The sequence below is a fragment of the Petromyzon marinus genome, chromosome 1, assembly GCF_048934315.1.
Source record: "Petromyzon marinus isolate PM22_M1 ecotype Great Lakes invasive population chromosome 1, UKy_Petmar_22M1.pri1.0, whole genome shotgun sequence".
NCBI lineage: Eukaryota > Metazoa > Chordata > Hyperoartia > Petromyzontiformes > Petromyzontidae > Petromyzon > Petromyzon marinus.
This window is the reverse complement of record NC_133667.1, coordinates 35,497,284-35,514,785: the sequence shown is the minus strand read 5'-3', so window position 1 is coordinate 35,514,785 and position 17,502 is coordinate 35,497,284. Positions and strand designations below refer to the sequence as shown.

Below are 17,502 nucleotides of genomic sequence, written 5' to 3'. Positions count from 1 at the left end.
CGTGTGGGGAGATTGCCAGGAGCCCATGGCGAATGCGCACGAACATTGTTCGTCATCATCATCGTCATCATTTCGACAGCACGTGGACTGTTTGGCACAAGTCAATGGGCTCAAAGAGCTGGCGACCAGTGGCCGAGACTCACGCCGGAGCGGCAGCCGAAGGAGGGAACGCAAGCGCCCAGGAGGATGAAGGAGTGAGAGAAGTGGAGTGAGAAGAATGAAGGAGTGAGAGGAGTGAGCTGTATGTATCGTGGCGTAGCAAAGGCTCGGGGAGGACTTCATCCAGCAGTGGATAATACATGGCCGAAGATTGATGATGATGATGATCGTCATCATCACGATCCATGGGAAGATCGCCCGTGGGTTCTCCAGTGCACATTGCGTCATTTGTTTACACTTTCCCCTCTGTCTTGTGCGGATATGGCTCAAGTCGTGGCTACGTATTTCTTGTACCTCACTACCGCGATGTCGTCGTCGTGGTCGTCAAAGACATTCTCTCTCTCTCGGGCCTTCCTCTCTTTCCAGGTTCTTTCCATTTTTCCGAACAACACACACTTTACACTTTCTTATTGTGGTCCATGCGTGCATACGTGTCCAAAGAGATGATGAATGCCGTGTTTGTTGTTGCTGTTGTTGTTGTGTTGGACGAGGGCAGTGCAGGCGGCTACTTGTTACAACGATTCGAGGGCGCGTCTCAACCGGGACAGAGCAACACTCTGCGCCTCGTGCACAGCGCTCATCTACCACGACCAGGGCCAGCATCCCACGCGTGGCACTCATCTACCCGTGGTGGTGACGCGACACCACCCACTAACGCTGTCACACAAAGACAAAGATCCCCCGTGTAGCCTGTGACAGACCGTTGGGGCAAGTGCCGCACGCACGCACGCGTTCGCACCCCAGGTCAAAGAGCCAAGTGCTGTTAGCGAGTTAGCACCTATGAAGGCCGGCACGGCACACGAGGGAGTGGGTGGCCAGCATCACGCACGGCCGCCTTTGTCTCCCCAGTGGCAATGTTTACACACAGCACCAGGTACTTATTCGAGGCTGAGTCGACCTAGGGGAGAGCCCAAGACCGGTTCAGATAATCGTCACCGGTGTTGGCCGTGAGCGGAAATCAAACTCGGGTCGTCGGGTTCGTAGCGCAGCTCACTGACACGCTGCGCTACCGCTCCCCAAAGTCCACACACACACACGAAGACACTTAACACACACACGCAGACACTGACACACACACGCAGACACTGACACACACACACTGACACACACACGCAGACACTTAACACACACACGCAGACCTGACACACACACGCAGACACTGACACACACACTGACACACACACGCAGACACTTAACACACACACGCAGACACTGACACACACACGCAGACACTGACACACACGCAGACACTGACACACACACGCAGACACTGACACACACACAGACACTGACACACACACGCAGACACTTGACACACACGCAGACACTTGACACACACACGCAGACACTGACACACACACGCAGATACTGACACACACACACGCAGACACTGACACACACACGCAGACACTGACACACACGCAGACACTTGACACACACGCAGACACTGACACACGCAGACACTGACACACGCAGACACTGACACACACAGACACTGAGACACGCAAACACTGACACACACACGCAGACACTGACACACACACGCAGACACTGACACACGCAGACACTGACACACACACACACGCAGACACTGACACACACACGCAGACACTGACACACACACACACACGCAGACACTGACACACACACGCAGACACTGACACTCACAGACACTGACACACACGCAGACACTTGACACACACGCAGACACTGATACACACACGCAGACACTGACACACACAGACACTGAGACACGCAAACACTGACACACACACGCAGACACTGACACACACACGCAGACACTGACACACACACGCAGACACTGACACACACACGCAGACACTTGACACACACACGCAGACACTTGATACACACACGCAGACACTGATACACACACGCAGACACTGACACACACACGCAGACACTTGACACACACACGCAGACACACACACACACGCACGCAGACACTGACACACACACGCAGACACTGACACACACACGCAGACACTGACACACACACGCAGACACTGACACACACACGCAGACACTTGACACACACACGCAGACACTTGATACACACACGCAGACACTGACACACACACGCAGACACTGACACACACGCAGACACTGACACACGCAGACACTGACACACACACGCAGACACTTGACACACACACGCAGACACTGACACACGCAGACACTGACACACACGCAGACACTGACACACACACGCAGACGCAGACACTGATATACACACACGCAGACACACGGTCAGAAAAAAAAACTCTGCACAAAAGCACATATTACACAGTCATGTCCAATCCTGTGCCAGGCTAGGTGCACTAATTGACAGTGAAGGCAGATCCACCCCCGTTACATTCATAATGGGAGGGTGGTGCCGCTTTCCTTGTCCCTGTGACACTGCCTTTGTGAGGCTGCGAATTCCATGACGCGGGGAGTGGGTGGGTGGGTGAGGTGGGGGTTTGGAATTGGAGTGGAGAGAGGGGGGCGGGGGAGGCGATGCGGGGGGTAGAGGAGATGGACGAGGGTGAGGAGGTGGGAGGGAGGGAACGTAGGCACAGGAGTGAGAACTTGTGCTCTCTCTCTCTCACATTGAAGTGGCATGCAGACAATATCGCCTCCTTCACATATCCGTGTCTCTCCGCGTAATAACGAAACAAACAAAAAAAAATCCTAAAAGTACAGGGTGCTTAAAAAGAAATGTTAACACTTATAAGGGACTATAGTTTTTAATGGAAAAAGGGAACGGGTAAAAATACACTGTAGCATAATAACAAATGTCATGTTAATAGCTTCAAAAAGTCAAAGAGTCTCCCACTCGCTCGCCATCGTTGTCAACGCGTGCCTGGAATCTGCTCCAGGTGGCCTCCAGGGCCCGGGGGCGGCGCATGTGGTGTTGTTGCAAATTCTCAGAAGTGCTAAAGCATTTTTTGAAGCACCCCGTACTATTCTGCACAGCCCCCCATCGGCCGCGCGTGAAACTTATTTCTGTGGGTGCACACATTTCAGCAGCATTGATTGAATGCAAGCAAACTCCGGACCGGGTTTCGACACGCGCTCGTCCACATATCAGCAGAGTCAGGATTAAGAATGAAAGCTCGGGAAACATGAAGCGGAACTCGGGTGACGTTTGTTTACAGACGACGAGAGGGAGGAGGAGGATGTGTGTGTGTGTGGGACTAGCGTGGCTGTACGCACGTGTGTGTGTGTGTATGTTGAACTTCTTTCAGCGCCGTACGTAGCCAAACGTGCTAATCGGAGGTTCGGGGGAAGGGCAACCAACTAAGCACCAAAAGCAGTTCTAAAGAAGCGAGTTCGTCAATCTGGACGATTAACAAGTGCCCAGCCCCAGTGGCTTCCTGATATCGGAAGGAAGAGCGTTCCAGACGGGCCGCGTCGCGCGCGTTCAGGCAGTAGCCACCGTCTTTGTTCGATGTCTGAGCCAAAAAGACTCAGCCGCTGCCAGGGTGACGGACGGAGTGCGCGCAATGATGATGATAATGATGGTTTACGCTCCGTGGTTACGAAACCACGGACGCGGTGCTGAGTCCTGGTGGTGACCCCGAGGTTCGCGTGGCCACGGGCAGCGAAAGGGGCCGAAACCACAGCCCGGCTCGATTCACCCCGGGGGGGGGGAGGGGCAAGGCGGTTAATCAGCTGATAACCATCGGGCTCTTGGTGCTCGTGCGGCTACTTGCAGGTGCAGTGAAGAGGCGGCGTGGCTGGCGAGGGGCGGAGGAAGTAAGAGAGCGGGCGAGGGGGGTGGACGATGATCGGGCCAGAGAGAGAGAGAGACGGGGAGAGACATAGAGAGAGAGAGAGACGGGGAGAGACATAGAGAGAGAGACGGGGAGAGAAATAAAGAGAGAGTCGGGGAGACTTTTGACTTTTAAACAACTTTTATTGCCGCCAGCAGCAAAAGCACTGGAGGCGATTTCGACATGAAATACACAGTGACCAGCAAACAAATGAAAATAAACGTTACAAACCCACGCGCTGTGGCGCTAAAAACCACCGCGCACAACACGAAAGAAAAGTCAAGTGGTGGTGGTGGTGTTCATCGCACACGCCACGGTGACGAGCGAGCGCTTCAGAAGGTGAACACGTGGGGGGTGCCGTCCACGCTGGTACAGAGAGGGGCTTTTCCGGCTCCCCAGCGTTCGAAGAAGACGCGCTGCACATCACCGACACGTGTGTGTGGTACGTGGCGTGCTCCAGGCGGAGCCGCGCCTTAAGCAGGCTTCTGAACATTGGAAGCAGCACAGAGCAGCCGTCAGTGTCACCTTGCAGCATCTTGCTCCTCGTTCTGTACACCGCCAACTTCGCCTGAGCACAGGCGAAGTTGGCGAGGTCATGGCGTTTGTTAGCCAGGTAAGGCACCACCACCCCATATACGAAGCTGAGAGACGGGGAGAGAGATAAATGTTATAACCGAAATGCGGCCTGGGTAAGAAGAAGTGGTGCTGTCCTTTGTGCTGCTTTTGGTTCTCGGGTTCAAAGCGGATTGGTTGACAAACATTGATTTACACGAGGATGCTGAGTGTGTGTTTTTTTACAGTTATAAAAAGATGCTTACAAGATATTTTAATACTTGAGTGCTATAGTATTGTGTAATAATACTTTAATAGGAGTGCAGTAATGTATAATGCAATGTAAACGATCATTTAAAACATCGTAATGTATCCATCAACAAGGCGTCATCCACATATTTTTCTCTGCACGTAGACACGTCTGGGAGTGTGCATAATCTCAGTCTCTCTCGCACACAAAGATCCTCCGTATAGCCTTTAACAAACTGTAGGAGCAAGTGCTGTTAGCGAGCACCTATGAAGGCCGGCACGGCACACGAGGGGGTAGGTGGCCAACACCACGCCCGGTCGCCTTTGCCTCCCCAGTGGCGATGTTTACACATCGCACCAGGTACTCATTTGAGGCTGAGTCGACTTAGGGGAGGCCCAGGACCGGTTCAGATAATCGTCACCGGTGTTGGCCTTGAGCGTGAATCGAACCCAGGTCGCCAGGTTTGTAGTGCAGCGCGCTAACCGCTACACTACCGCTCCTCACACACACAGTCTCACACACAGACTCTCTCACACAGAGTCACGCACAAAGACAAAAATCCTCCGTGTAGCCTAACAAACTGCTGGGGCACGTGCTGTTAGCGAGCACCTATCAAGGCCGCCACGGCACACGTGCGAGTGGTTGGCCAACACCACGCCTGGCCGCATTTATCTCCCTAGTGGCGATGCTCACACATCACACCAGGTACTCATTTGAGGCTGAGTCGACCTAGGGGATGCCCAGGACCGTTTCAGATAATCGTCACTGAGTGTTGGGCGTGAGCGCGAATCGAACCCGGATCGCCAGCTTCATAGCGCAGCGCGCTAACCGCTACACCACCGCCCCCCACCACCACCGCTCCCCACCACCGCTCCCCCCCCACCACCACCGCTCCCCCCCCACCACCGCTCCCCCCCCCACACACACACAGACACTCTCACACAGACTCACACACATAAACAGACTCACACATACAGAGTCTCTCACACACACAGTCTCTCACACACACAGACTCTCACACACACACAGAGTCTCACACACACAGACTCTCACACACACACAGAGTCACACACACAGAGTCTCTCACACACACAGTCTCTCACACACACACAGAGTCTCACACACACAGACTCTCACACACACACACAGAGTCACACACACTCACACAACAATAACAACCGCCATTCGCCACTAAGTGGCGGTGACGTCACCACGACGCTTGTGCCAGGCTATGTGCACCCTGAGGCCACGTGAAGTGTCGAACGCCCGCTGGCAGGAGGTCACGGGGCAGACCCAGGTGCCACGGGTCGACTGACTGAGATGACTGGCTGATGCACCACCTGTGCCCCCTACTGTGCCAACCTGCTGTGCTTTAGCCACCCGGCGCTCTGCTCGTTGTTCTGAGCGTCGCTCCTCCGCCCTCCGTTGTTGTTGGAGGGCGACTGCCTCCAACTGCCCAGTAGCATCCTTCACGAGCCTCCTCCACAGAGGCCGATCTTGACACCGCTGGTACCAGTCATCGGCAAGTCCACTCAGCTCCACGTCCTCCTGTACCACATCACTCCATCTCTTCTCTAGCCCGTGCCGCGCCCGCTTAGCCCCCTCAATCCGGCCAAACAAAAGCTGTTTCGGCATGCGGTGGCTGGGCATGCGGGCTACATGACCCAGCCATCGCAGCCTTGCCTGCCGGAGGAGCTCACCGATGGGACCCTGCCCAGATCTTTCAAGGATTTGTGAGCTCACACAATCCAGTCTGGTTAAGACCAGGATGGATCGTAGGCAGGCCAGCCTAAATGTTTCTAAACGGCGAAGATGTTCCATTAGGGGGGTCCACGTTTCGCAAGCGTAGAGATGGGAGGGAATGACACACACAGTCTCACACACAAAGACAAAGATCCCCCGTATAGCCTTAACAGACTGTAGGGGCAAGTGCTGTTAGCGAGCACCTATGAAGGCCGGAACGGTACACGAGGGGGTGGGTGGCAAGCACCACGCCCGACCGCCTTTGTCTCCCCAGTGGCAATGTTTACACACCGCACCAGGTACTCATTTGAGACTGAGTCGACCTAGGGGAGGCCCGGGACCGGTTCAGATAATCGTCACTGGTGTTGGCCGTGAGCGGGAATCGAACCCGGGTCGCCAGGTTTATAGCGCAGCGCGCTAACCGCTACACTATCGCTCACCCACACTATCGCTCACCCACACTATCGCTCACCCACATAGTCTCACACACACACAGTCACACACACAGTCACACACACAGTCACACACACACACAGTCACACACACACACAGAGTCTCTCACACACACAGTCACACACAGTCTCACACACACACAGTCTCACACACACACAGTCACACACACACACAGAGTCTTACACACACAGTCACACACACAGTCTCACACACACACACAGTCTCACACACACACAGTCACACACACAGTCTCACACACACACACACAGTCTCTCACACACACACAGTCACACACACACAGAGTCTCGCACACACAGTCACACACACAGTCTCACACACACACAGTCTCACACACACACACAGTCACACACACACACAGTCACACACACACACACAGTCACACACACACACAGAGTCTCTCACACACACAGTCACACACACAGTCTCACACACACACACAGTCTCACACACACACAGTCACACACACACACAGAGTCTCTCACACACACAGTCACACACACAGTCTCACACACACACACACAGTCTCTCACACACACACAGTCACACACACACAGAGTCTCGCACACACAGTCACACACACAGTCTCACACACACACAGTCTCACACACACACACAGTCACACACACACACAGTCACACACACACACACAGTCACACACACACACAGAGTCTCTCACACACACAGTCACACACACAGTCTCACACACACACACACAGTCTCACACACACACAGTCACACACACACACAGAGCCTCACACACACAGTCACACACACAGTCTCACACACACACACAGTCTCACACACACACACAGTCACACACACACAGAGTCTCACACAGGGCGCGTGTTTCTCTGCGGTCCGCTGTTGCCAAATCCGTCGCTGTTTCCTGGCGGCCCCGAGTCCGAGAGGCCCCGGCGGTGTGGGGGCATTGGAACAGCCTCGCTCGACACTCCTCCTTAGCCTCCACTACTCCAAATCACTCTCACATACATACAAGTGGAAACGTTGACAACTTAAGGGAGGAGGACATGTATCCTCAATGCAGCCGGGGCCACTGGCCCTGCCTGACTCTCACCCCTACTACACCCCCCCCTCCTTTTGGGGGGGGGGGAGTGTGGTGGGGGTGTGGGGGGGTGAGAGTGTGGGGGGGGGGTGAGAGTGTGGGGGGGTGAGAGTGTGGGGAGGTGAGAGTGTGGGGGTGTGGGGGGAGGTGAGAGTGTGGTGGTGTGGGGGGGAGTGAGAGTGTGGTGGTGTGGGGGGGAGTGAGTGTGGGGTGAGAGTGTGGGGGTGTGGGGGGGGTGAGAGTGTGGGGGTGTGGGGGGGAGTGAGAGTGTGGGGGTGTGGGGGGGTGAGAGTGTGGGGGTGTGGGGGGGGTGAGAGTGTGGTGGTGTGGGGGGGGGTGTGAGGGTGTTTGCGGGTAGGGAATTATTGCATCAACTCATTTGAGCTGCCGAAAATAACCAAGGCGCCCAGAATCCCTGGAAATGTTTTTTGAGATATTTAGCTTTGTGTATAAGAGAGAGATGGAGGGGGGGGGGGAGTGATGTTTAAGTTTACAACGCCACGTGGCCCGTGACGGGTTGCATCAAGAAGGGAGCCGTGCTGGGAGTCCGTACCAAGAACGACCTCTGGCACGGCTCGGGTCTGCTTGCTAAAGGGCAGTGGAAACGCAACATTGGCTCACCGAACCGGACCCGGCACCGAGAGACTCCCCCCGCCGTGTCTCATTGGGTGGTCAGCTCTTGGGAGTTAAGGGAGGGGAGGGAGGGCGAGGAGAAGCGCTGTGTAGTGGAGCTGAATGCAGTGATACGTGGAGAGAGGCAGGGAGAGTGGAAGAAGGAGGGAGACAGGGAGGGAGGGGATGGAGCAGTGGTCTCATTATTTGTTTTGTATAACTTCCAAAGCTACCCCCACTTGTTCGTGCTGTGGCTGGGCTGGACGATGGGTGGAGTAGCGGATAAAGGAACCCGATCCGTCTTTGTCTTCTGAATGTTCACGCACAGATTCCCCATTTAGCCGTTGTTAACTTTTTGATGATAGAGGGGGGGGGGCAGGGGGGGGGGGGTGGTGGGGGCGCTGTTTGCGAGCCCCTCTACCAAGGCCCGAATGGCATCGCAAGGCAAGCGGGGTTATAGCGGCCAGCAACATCGCCAGACCGGGCCATCTCAATCTGCAGAACTTCCACGTGGTGATTGCAGCTGGTACTAATTTCAGCCAGAGCTGACCTAGGCGACGCCCGGAACATGTCCGGATAAAGCTTGCCGCTGATGGCGTTTATGTATGTACTGTACCGTACTGTACCGTACGCTGAACTTCCTTCGCACCGCACGTCGAGCCAACCGTGCTAATCGGAGGTGCGGTTGTTTTGTGTGCGACTGCGGGGACTGGAACCCATGCCGCCGAGGCTGTGGTGCAACCTGTCCTGGTCCTCTCTCCTGGCGGCCAAGGCGACCGTGCGTGGTGCTGGCCGCAAGCACCCGTCTCCTTGCACAGTGAGCCAGACCGACCTTAACAGGCGCTCACTAACATCACCGCCTTCAAAGGCTCGAAGGGGCCACACCGAGATCGCTGTCCTGGTGGGCGAGGGCGCGCGTGTGGCACTTGCTGGGTCACGTAGCCCGCATGCCCTGCCACCGCATGCCTAAACAGCTTTTGTTCGGCCGGATCGAGGGGGCTAGATGGGCGCGGCACGGGCTAGAGAAGAGATGGAGTGACGTGGTACAGGAGGACGTGGAGCTGAGTGGACTTGCCGATGACTGGTACCAGCGGTGTCAAGATCGGCCTCTGTGGAGGAGGCTCGTGAAGGACGCTACTGGGCAGTTGGAGGCAGTCGCCCTCCAACAACAACGGAGGGCGGAGGAGCGACGCTCACAACAACGAGCGGAGCGCCGGGTGGCTAAAACACAGTAAGTTGGCACAGTAAGGGGCACAGGTGGTGCATCAGCCAGTCATCTCAGTCAGTCTAACCGTTGAACCTGGGTCTGCCCCGTGACCTCCTGCCAGCGGGCGTTCGACACTTCACGTGGCCTCAACGTGCACCCAGCCTGGCACAAGCGCCGTGGTGACGTCACCGCCACTTCGTGGATAATGGCGGTTGTTTGTTGTTGTAGCACTTGCCCCGGAGAGTCTGTTAAGGCTATACGGGGGATCTTTGTCTTTGTTGGGGAGGGGAAGCGCAGCGGTTAGCGCTGCGCCTTGACACAAAACCGGCGAGCCGAGTTCGATTCCCGCTTCACGGCTACCAACATCGGTGACGATTTATCTGAAGCGGTCCATGGCCTTCCGCCAGGTCGACTCAGCCTCAAATGAGTATTGAGAGTGCGACGTGTAGGCCCAGCCACGCGGGAGACAAAGGCGGCCGGGCGTGGTGCTGTCCAGCTCACCCACTCGTGTGCCGTGCCGGCCTTCACAGGTGCTGCTCGCTAACAGCACTTGCCCCGACAATCTGTTAAGGCCACGCGGGGGATCTTTGTCTTTGCTAGCACGTAGATCCCACCCCCGCTCCCGCCTCACCGCGTTTCAACGGCGGTGTGCGCTATGGGGAGGGGCTGTGGAGGTACCGGGGTTAGAAATCCAATGAGCGCCACCCGCCCTATCTCACCCCAACACCAAACACTCGAACCTCAGATGCCTTCGAACACTGGGGGGGGGGGGGGGTGACTGAGCAGCCCGGTTTGCAGCCAGAGGTACGTTACCGCCGCTGCAATATGCAGCGTCATTGTTGTGCAGGGCTTTCCAGCTGAAGGTGAAGGTATTGATGCATCATTAGCTCCGCGTGTGTGTGAGTTTTCTGTCCCTAACGGGAGGCGCGGTGGTGGGAGGGGAGAGACGTTCCGATATGCCGGACATCCGTGACTACTGGACATCTGTGCAAAAGAGCTTCATAGCTCATCGGATTCCTCCAGCGGAAATACATTACGATAATTACGCATTAGGATGAAGCCGTCTTGGTATTCGGGATGCACTCGACTCGAAATAGCAGAGGAGGGTCGGCCAAAGTTTGGAGACCCAAAGCAGGACGAAAGGGTCTGCTAACTACCCTTTTGTCGGCCTACTACCAACAACAACAAAAAAATAGTTTGACTACCGCATTGTTTGTGAATTATGCAAACCGCGTAAAGGCCAGACAGGGACCCTGTCGCTGCTTCCGTTCTGCTAATTAAGACGACCGCGTGCTATGCGTCGCCACGTAATCGCTCACATTTGTAGATGTTGTTCTAATTATCGTTATCATCGTTATTATAATTATTTCGAAATAAGTTTCATTTAGGCCATCACTGGCGAGAGCTCGCAACGACTGTGTCAGTTTCCAGCGAGTCCAAACTCCTTCTGTCGAGACAGAGGACGGAGAGAGAGAGAGAGAGGCAGTGGGACGATGGGAACCACAGCCGATGAACACCGGGTCCGCAGTTGCAGCGCGGCTGCACGGGAAACCCGCTTCGAAGGGCGCACTTGCAGCATAATGTTCGGATGCCTTCACAGCTGCTCCCAGCCTTACTCTTGAATTACCACCGCCTGCAGCCCTTAGCCTCAACCCCGTTCCATCTCCTCCCCTCCCCCTCCCTGCCCCATCTCTCTCCCCCATCTCGCCTCCTCCTCCTCCTCCTCCATCCTGCCCTCTCCCGCCGTTCTGGCTCTCCCCTTCTCACCACCCCCAACTCCCCCCTGCCTAAGAAAGCGGCGGAGCAGGATGGGGGTAGTGGAGAGGAGTGGCGGGGGGGGGCTGCTACCGCTGCCTCCCCAGTCCGTGAGAAATCTGATCCGCGGTTGTTTCTGTTGGGGAAATAAACCAGAGACCCGTGAGTCTGTGCTACTCAGCGCGTGCGTGTGTGTGTGTGTCACTGTTCGGGTCATTTGTATCTGTTGTCCGTGTGTGAGTGTCAGTGGGGGGGAGCGGTGGCGCAGTGGTTAACGCGCCGCGCTATAAAGCCAACGACCACCAACGCTGCTGACGATTATCATGGGCCCTCCCCTAGGTCGACTTAGCTGAAAATGGTGCGACGTGTGTTGGGGAAATAAATAATTGCCACGAGGAAGACAAAGGCGGCCGGGCGTGGTGGTGGCCACCCACCCCCTCGTGCGCCAAACTGACCTTCATAGGTGCTCGCTAAAAGCACTTTGCCCCAGCACTACGCCCGGCCGCCTTTGTCTTCCCAGTGGTGATATTTATGCATCGCACCAGGTACTAATTTGAGGCTGACTCGACATAAGGGAAGCCCAGGACCGGTTCAAATTATCGTCACTGGTGTTGGCATAGCGCGCTAACCGCTACACTACCGCTCCCCACAAAGACACACACACACACGTACATACACACACGTACACGCACACACACACACGTACACACACACGTACATACACACGTACACACACTGGACAGACACGTGCGCGCCATGTAATTACACAGCAGCAATGTTATGCTCTACTCGGTAAAGAGCGCGCGTATTTGTCAGTGGAAATGCCACGGAGGAGACAAAATAAAAAAATAAATCATGCGTGCACTCGTTTGGCATTCATGGAGCAGCATTGCCCCGTGAGGGCGGAGGGGGGCGGGGGAATGTTGAGTGGGGGAGGGAGGAGAGCAACGCTTGGGGAGTGAGGTCGTTGATGGTAGGGGTGGTTGATGGTAGGGGTGGTTGGTGGTAGGGGTGGTCGGTGGTAGGGGTAGTCGGTGGTAGGGGTGGTCGGTGGTAGGGGTGGTGGGTGGTAGGGGTGGTCGGTGGTAGGGGTGGTCGGTGGTAGGGGTAGTCGGTGGTAGGGGTAGCCGGTGGTAGGGGTAGTCGATGGTAGGGGTAGTCGGTGGTAGGGGTGGTCGGTGGTAGGGGTAGTCGGTGGTAGGGGTGGTTGGTGGTAGGGGTAGTCGGTGGTAGGGGTAGTCGGTGGTAGGGGTAGTCGGTGGTAGGGGTAGTCGGTGGTAGGGGTAGTCGATGGTAGGGGTAGTCGGTGGTAGGGGTGGTCGGTGGTAGGGGTGGTCGGTGGTAGGGGTGGTTGGTGGTAGGGGCTGGCGATGGTGGCAGGAAGACGGAGGGAGGGATGGTGAGACGCTAAGAGGGATGGATCGGGTGGACGGGGAGAGAGGTCGTGGTAGTGACTGGGAGACGGGAATGGAGAGGGTTGAGAGGGGGGAGAGGTTGAGAGGGAGACTTAGCAAGGAGTTGATGGAGGGAAGGAGGCGGAGATTTGAGATGGGGAGGGGAGGCTGACAGGAATGGAGAAAGGGAGAGGAGGTAGCTGTGAGAGATGGAAGTGGGGAGAGGAGGAGAGGGGGTTGGTGGGAGGGGAGGGGGCTGAGTGGCTTGGATCATGCAGATAGATTCAATAACAAAGATCCCCCCTATAGCCTTAACAGATTGTAGGGGCAAGTGATGCTAGCGAGCACCTATGAAGGCCGGCACGGGGACACGAGGGGGTGAGTGGCCAACACCACGTTCACAAACAAAAACACATACGCCCACACACCATACAGTACAAAGGGATTTATTTTAGAAAGAAAAAAATAATAATCTTAAATATAAAATTGATTTCATCTACAATCCATCTCGTCTGCAGTGTGTTGCCGAAAATGTCTAAAAATAACGAGTGGTCGTGAGATCGAGTGGCTGGCTGACCTCCCCGTGACCCCAGGAATGGGATCACGTTGCTAAAATGATAATTTTAATGGAGGGTGCGATCCAAATAACTCCACGCTGTGAGGATCGGTTGCTCCGACCCATCTACAGCTTCATCAGTATTAGCATCACTCACGCATTCACTGACTCGTGTGTGTGTGTGTGCAGGTGGCCTTCATAGGTGCTCGCTAGCAGCACTTGCCCCCAACAACAGTTTATTAAGGCTATAGGCGGATCCATCTTATTGGTTCTTTCGGTAAAGTCACCACGTAGAAGGGAAATTATAAAATAATAAAAATAAAACATAAAATTAAATTCTCACGACGTTTCGGCCACAACACAAGTAGCCTTCCTCAGGTGAAGAAACAGAACTGTCAGGAAGACAGCGCTTCAGTGAACACTGCCAGGCTTGGCAGCGTCTTTTAAGCTGGGTGAGAGGAGCAGAGCGCCTTGACAAAGGAGTTTATATATCAACAGAAGAATTTAGCATTGAAGTAGCTGTGTTAATGTGAGAGATTAGCAGGATGTTAATGTGAGGGATTAGCATGTAACTGGTCACGGAAGTATCTATGTTAAAGTCAGAGTTTACATATCAACAGAGGCATTTAGTATATTGACGCTAAAGAACTGCAACTACCCAACTATCATTCCATAAGCCGATGTGAAAAAAACTAAATATAAACTACATCAATATAATCAATGTACTCAATATATTCTCCAATAAGTTGAGCTATTAACATTAAGTAACTGGGTATACACGACACTAAATAATGACGACCATATAGAGAACCGATACAAAATTAAAATATAAACTACATCAATATCATCAATATACTTGGCCGTGTCGGGTGGTGGAGGGTTACGACACATTTATAAATAACGCGATCTAACCCAAAAACCTTTATTATGAATAATATTGGTCGCGAAAGCCTACGTGTTAAACTTATTGTATGATAGTTGGGTAGTTACAGTTCTTTAGCGTTAATATAATAAATGTCTCTGTTGATATGTAAACTCTGACTTTAACATAGCCACTTCCGTGACCAGTTACATGCTAATTCCTCACATTAACATCATGCTAATCTCCCAGTTACGTGCTAATTTCTCACCTTAACATCCTGCTAATATCTTAGTACCTTTCAGTGTAATGTTTAAAATAATTTATTTGGTAATATATAGTATCGTAATTGTATAGTGAATATACAGCAGTGTGGTATACAGTAGGGTTCGTAAAATAATACATAGTGTCCTATTACAAGTCTAATATCATTATAATCTAAGGTATAGGGTAGTGTATAGTAACGCAGTGTCTGTCTATGGCAGTTTATAATAAAAAAAAGTTAGTTGGAGGCATATTATAATAATTTTTGCGACATAGAAGTGTGATGTACTGTATATTGACTTATTGTTAGTAGCTCAGCTTAGTGGAGAATATATTGAGTACATTGATTATATTGATGTAGTTTATATTTAGTTCTTTCACATTGGCTTATGGAATGATAGTTGGGTAGTTGCAGTTCTTTAGCGTCAATATACTAAATGCCTCTGTTGATATGTAAACTCTGACTTTAACATAGATACTTCCGTGACCAGTTACATGCTAATCCCTCACATTAACATCATGCTAATCTCCCAGTTACATGCTAATTTCTGACTTTAACATTCTGCTAATCTCTCACATTAACACAGCTACTTCAATGCTAAATTCTTCTGTTGATATGTAAACTCCTTTGTCAAGGCGCTCTGCTCCTCCCACCCAGCTTAAAAGACGCTGCCAAGCCTGGCAGTGTTCACTGAAGCGCTGTCTTCCTGACAGTTCTGTTTCTTCACCTGAGGAAGGCTACTTGTGCTGTGGCCGAAACGTCGTGAGAATTTAATTTTATTATGTTTTATTTTTATTCTTTTATTATTTCCCTTCTACGTGGTGACTTTACTGAGAGAACCAAGAAGATGAATCCCTGCAGTCACGAAAGCTTTAAATCGAAATATAGGCGGATCCTTTTTCTTTGTTGGGAGAGCGGTGTTGCAGTGATTGTCGCACTCCTTTGTTAATCCCGGCCACCCGCGTTTGATTTCTAGCCACGGCTAACACCAGCGGCGATCGATATCTGAACCGGTTCTGTGCCCGTGTCCGCCCGCCCGCCCGCCCGGCCATCCGCACCACGCCCCCCCGCACCCCCTCCCCCACCCGACAACCGTCCACTTACTTCGAGTTCGCAGTCCGCGTGGCGCCTCTGATCCACGTGTTCACCTCCTTCTGTCTCTCGGTGTAAATCCCGCGCCTGCATCTCTCTGCGCTTGGTTCCACGTGGGCTTCATCGGCGTGGGAAGTTTCAACTCCGGATGTTCGATGCAAGCTGAGCACAGATGTCCTTGAACTAAAAATCACCACCACCACCAAAGTCATCATCATTGTTATTGTTACAATGGTCATCATCTGACAGTGGCATTGTCCGCGGCATTCGGAGCTGTGCGGGATGCACAAATGGAAATCGCGTGAATATGCATCGCGTTCCAAGGATGTTTACGGACTCGTAGCCGAAGGGATGTGTACGGAAAGGCCACACACACGGACACGTGCACATACACAGATACTATATATACTCACACAGACACAGATCGCCTGTATAGGCTGTAGCAAACTGTTCGGGCAAGTGCTGTTAGCGAGCACTTATGAGGCTGAGTCAAGCTCGTGGAGGCCAGGGAACGGTTCAGACAATCGTCACCGATGTTGGTGGCCGTGAGCGGGAATCCAACTCCGGGTTCGCAGCGCAGCGCGCTAACCGCTACACTACCGCTCCCCACGAACATACTACACGGACACACGCGCACACACACACGCGCGCCCGCGTGCGCTCACGTAATTTCATGCGCGGTCTAAAAGCATTAACACATTTGTGACGTTCCACACAAAGACGTGGAATCAACAGCGTCCTGTGAACCTAAATGCCCTCGCTCGCTATCACCCCTCCCTCCAGCCTCCTGATCCCCCTTCCCCCCCACTTGCTCCCTCATCAACCTCCCCCCACCTCCCCCCATGTACCCTCCTCCCACGCCCCCTCCACCGACCCATGCACCACCCCTCCCCGCCTGTAAGAAGCCGAGATTGGAGAGAGAGTGGCATCTGGATTTCCATCGGAGCGAAGCACTCGCATCCACCACTCGATATCCGCTCACGAGCACCGCAGCCAGTTAGGGAGGATTTAGATTTCTTAGAGGACCACCAAACTTCCTGGAAGAAGGGGCGGGGGGGTCAGTCTCATCCGCCCCCCCGCCCGCCCCTTACCTTTATAGGGCGCGATGTTTACTCCCTCGCCTGGTTTGCAGGAGGTTGTGGGCTTGATCCCGACCCTGACGCCTGCTGCTGTTGTATATTTGGAGTTTGCGTGTCTCTCTCTCCCCGTGTTCGCGTGGATTCTTCTCTGGGCTCTCCGGTTTTCCCCTCCACATTCAGAAACACGCGTTTAGAGTATTTGGCTGCTATACATTTCCCCGTGGTGACAAGCCATTTCGTTGGGCTACCATTTGTGGCCAGGTAGCTTCTGAATAAAGAGCTACACAGATCAGTGGGCCTTACCTGGTCAAATAGTTTAGTATAAATTCACCTCTTCAATGAGGCGTTGGTGCAATACAGAGGAGGGTCCTGAAACTTCCCAGGGGAGGAGGTCGCGACATTTGCCCTTCCCCCCTCTCATATAAAGCGATATCATCGGAGTCAACATGGAATACAAATCAATAGTTATTATCAACGCATATCAACACCAACATATCGTCCAGCCTCCCTTGAACTCGCCAGCATCTCGTTTGTTGTTCCCCCCTCTCTCTCTCCCTCCCTCCGTCCAAATCTCCACCCCTCCTCCCTCCTCCACTATTCACATCAATCCGTGAATCAGTCGCAAATCCCTCGTTAAGTGGCACGGAAATCTGCCTGGACTCG

General features: G+C 53.5%; 1 long non-coding RNA gene across 1 annotated transcript; it reads right to left on the bottom strand.

Annotated features, from left to right (window-relative positions):
• Window positions 1-4,060: 4,060 nt before the first annotated feature.
• On the bottom strand, window positions 4,061-16,623 carry LOC116940728 (uncharacterized). The gene is made up of 2 exons (XR_012941850.1): window positions 15,773-16,623; window positions 4,061-4,579 (listed from the first exon to the last, which is right to left on the bottom strand). It is a non-coding gene; the product is annotated as an uncharacterized LOC116940728 (long non-coding RNA).
• Between the last annotated feature and the right edge of the window lie 879 nt (window positions 16,624-17,502).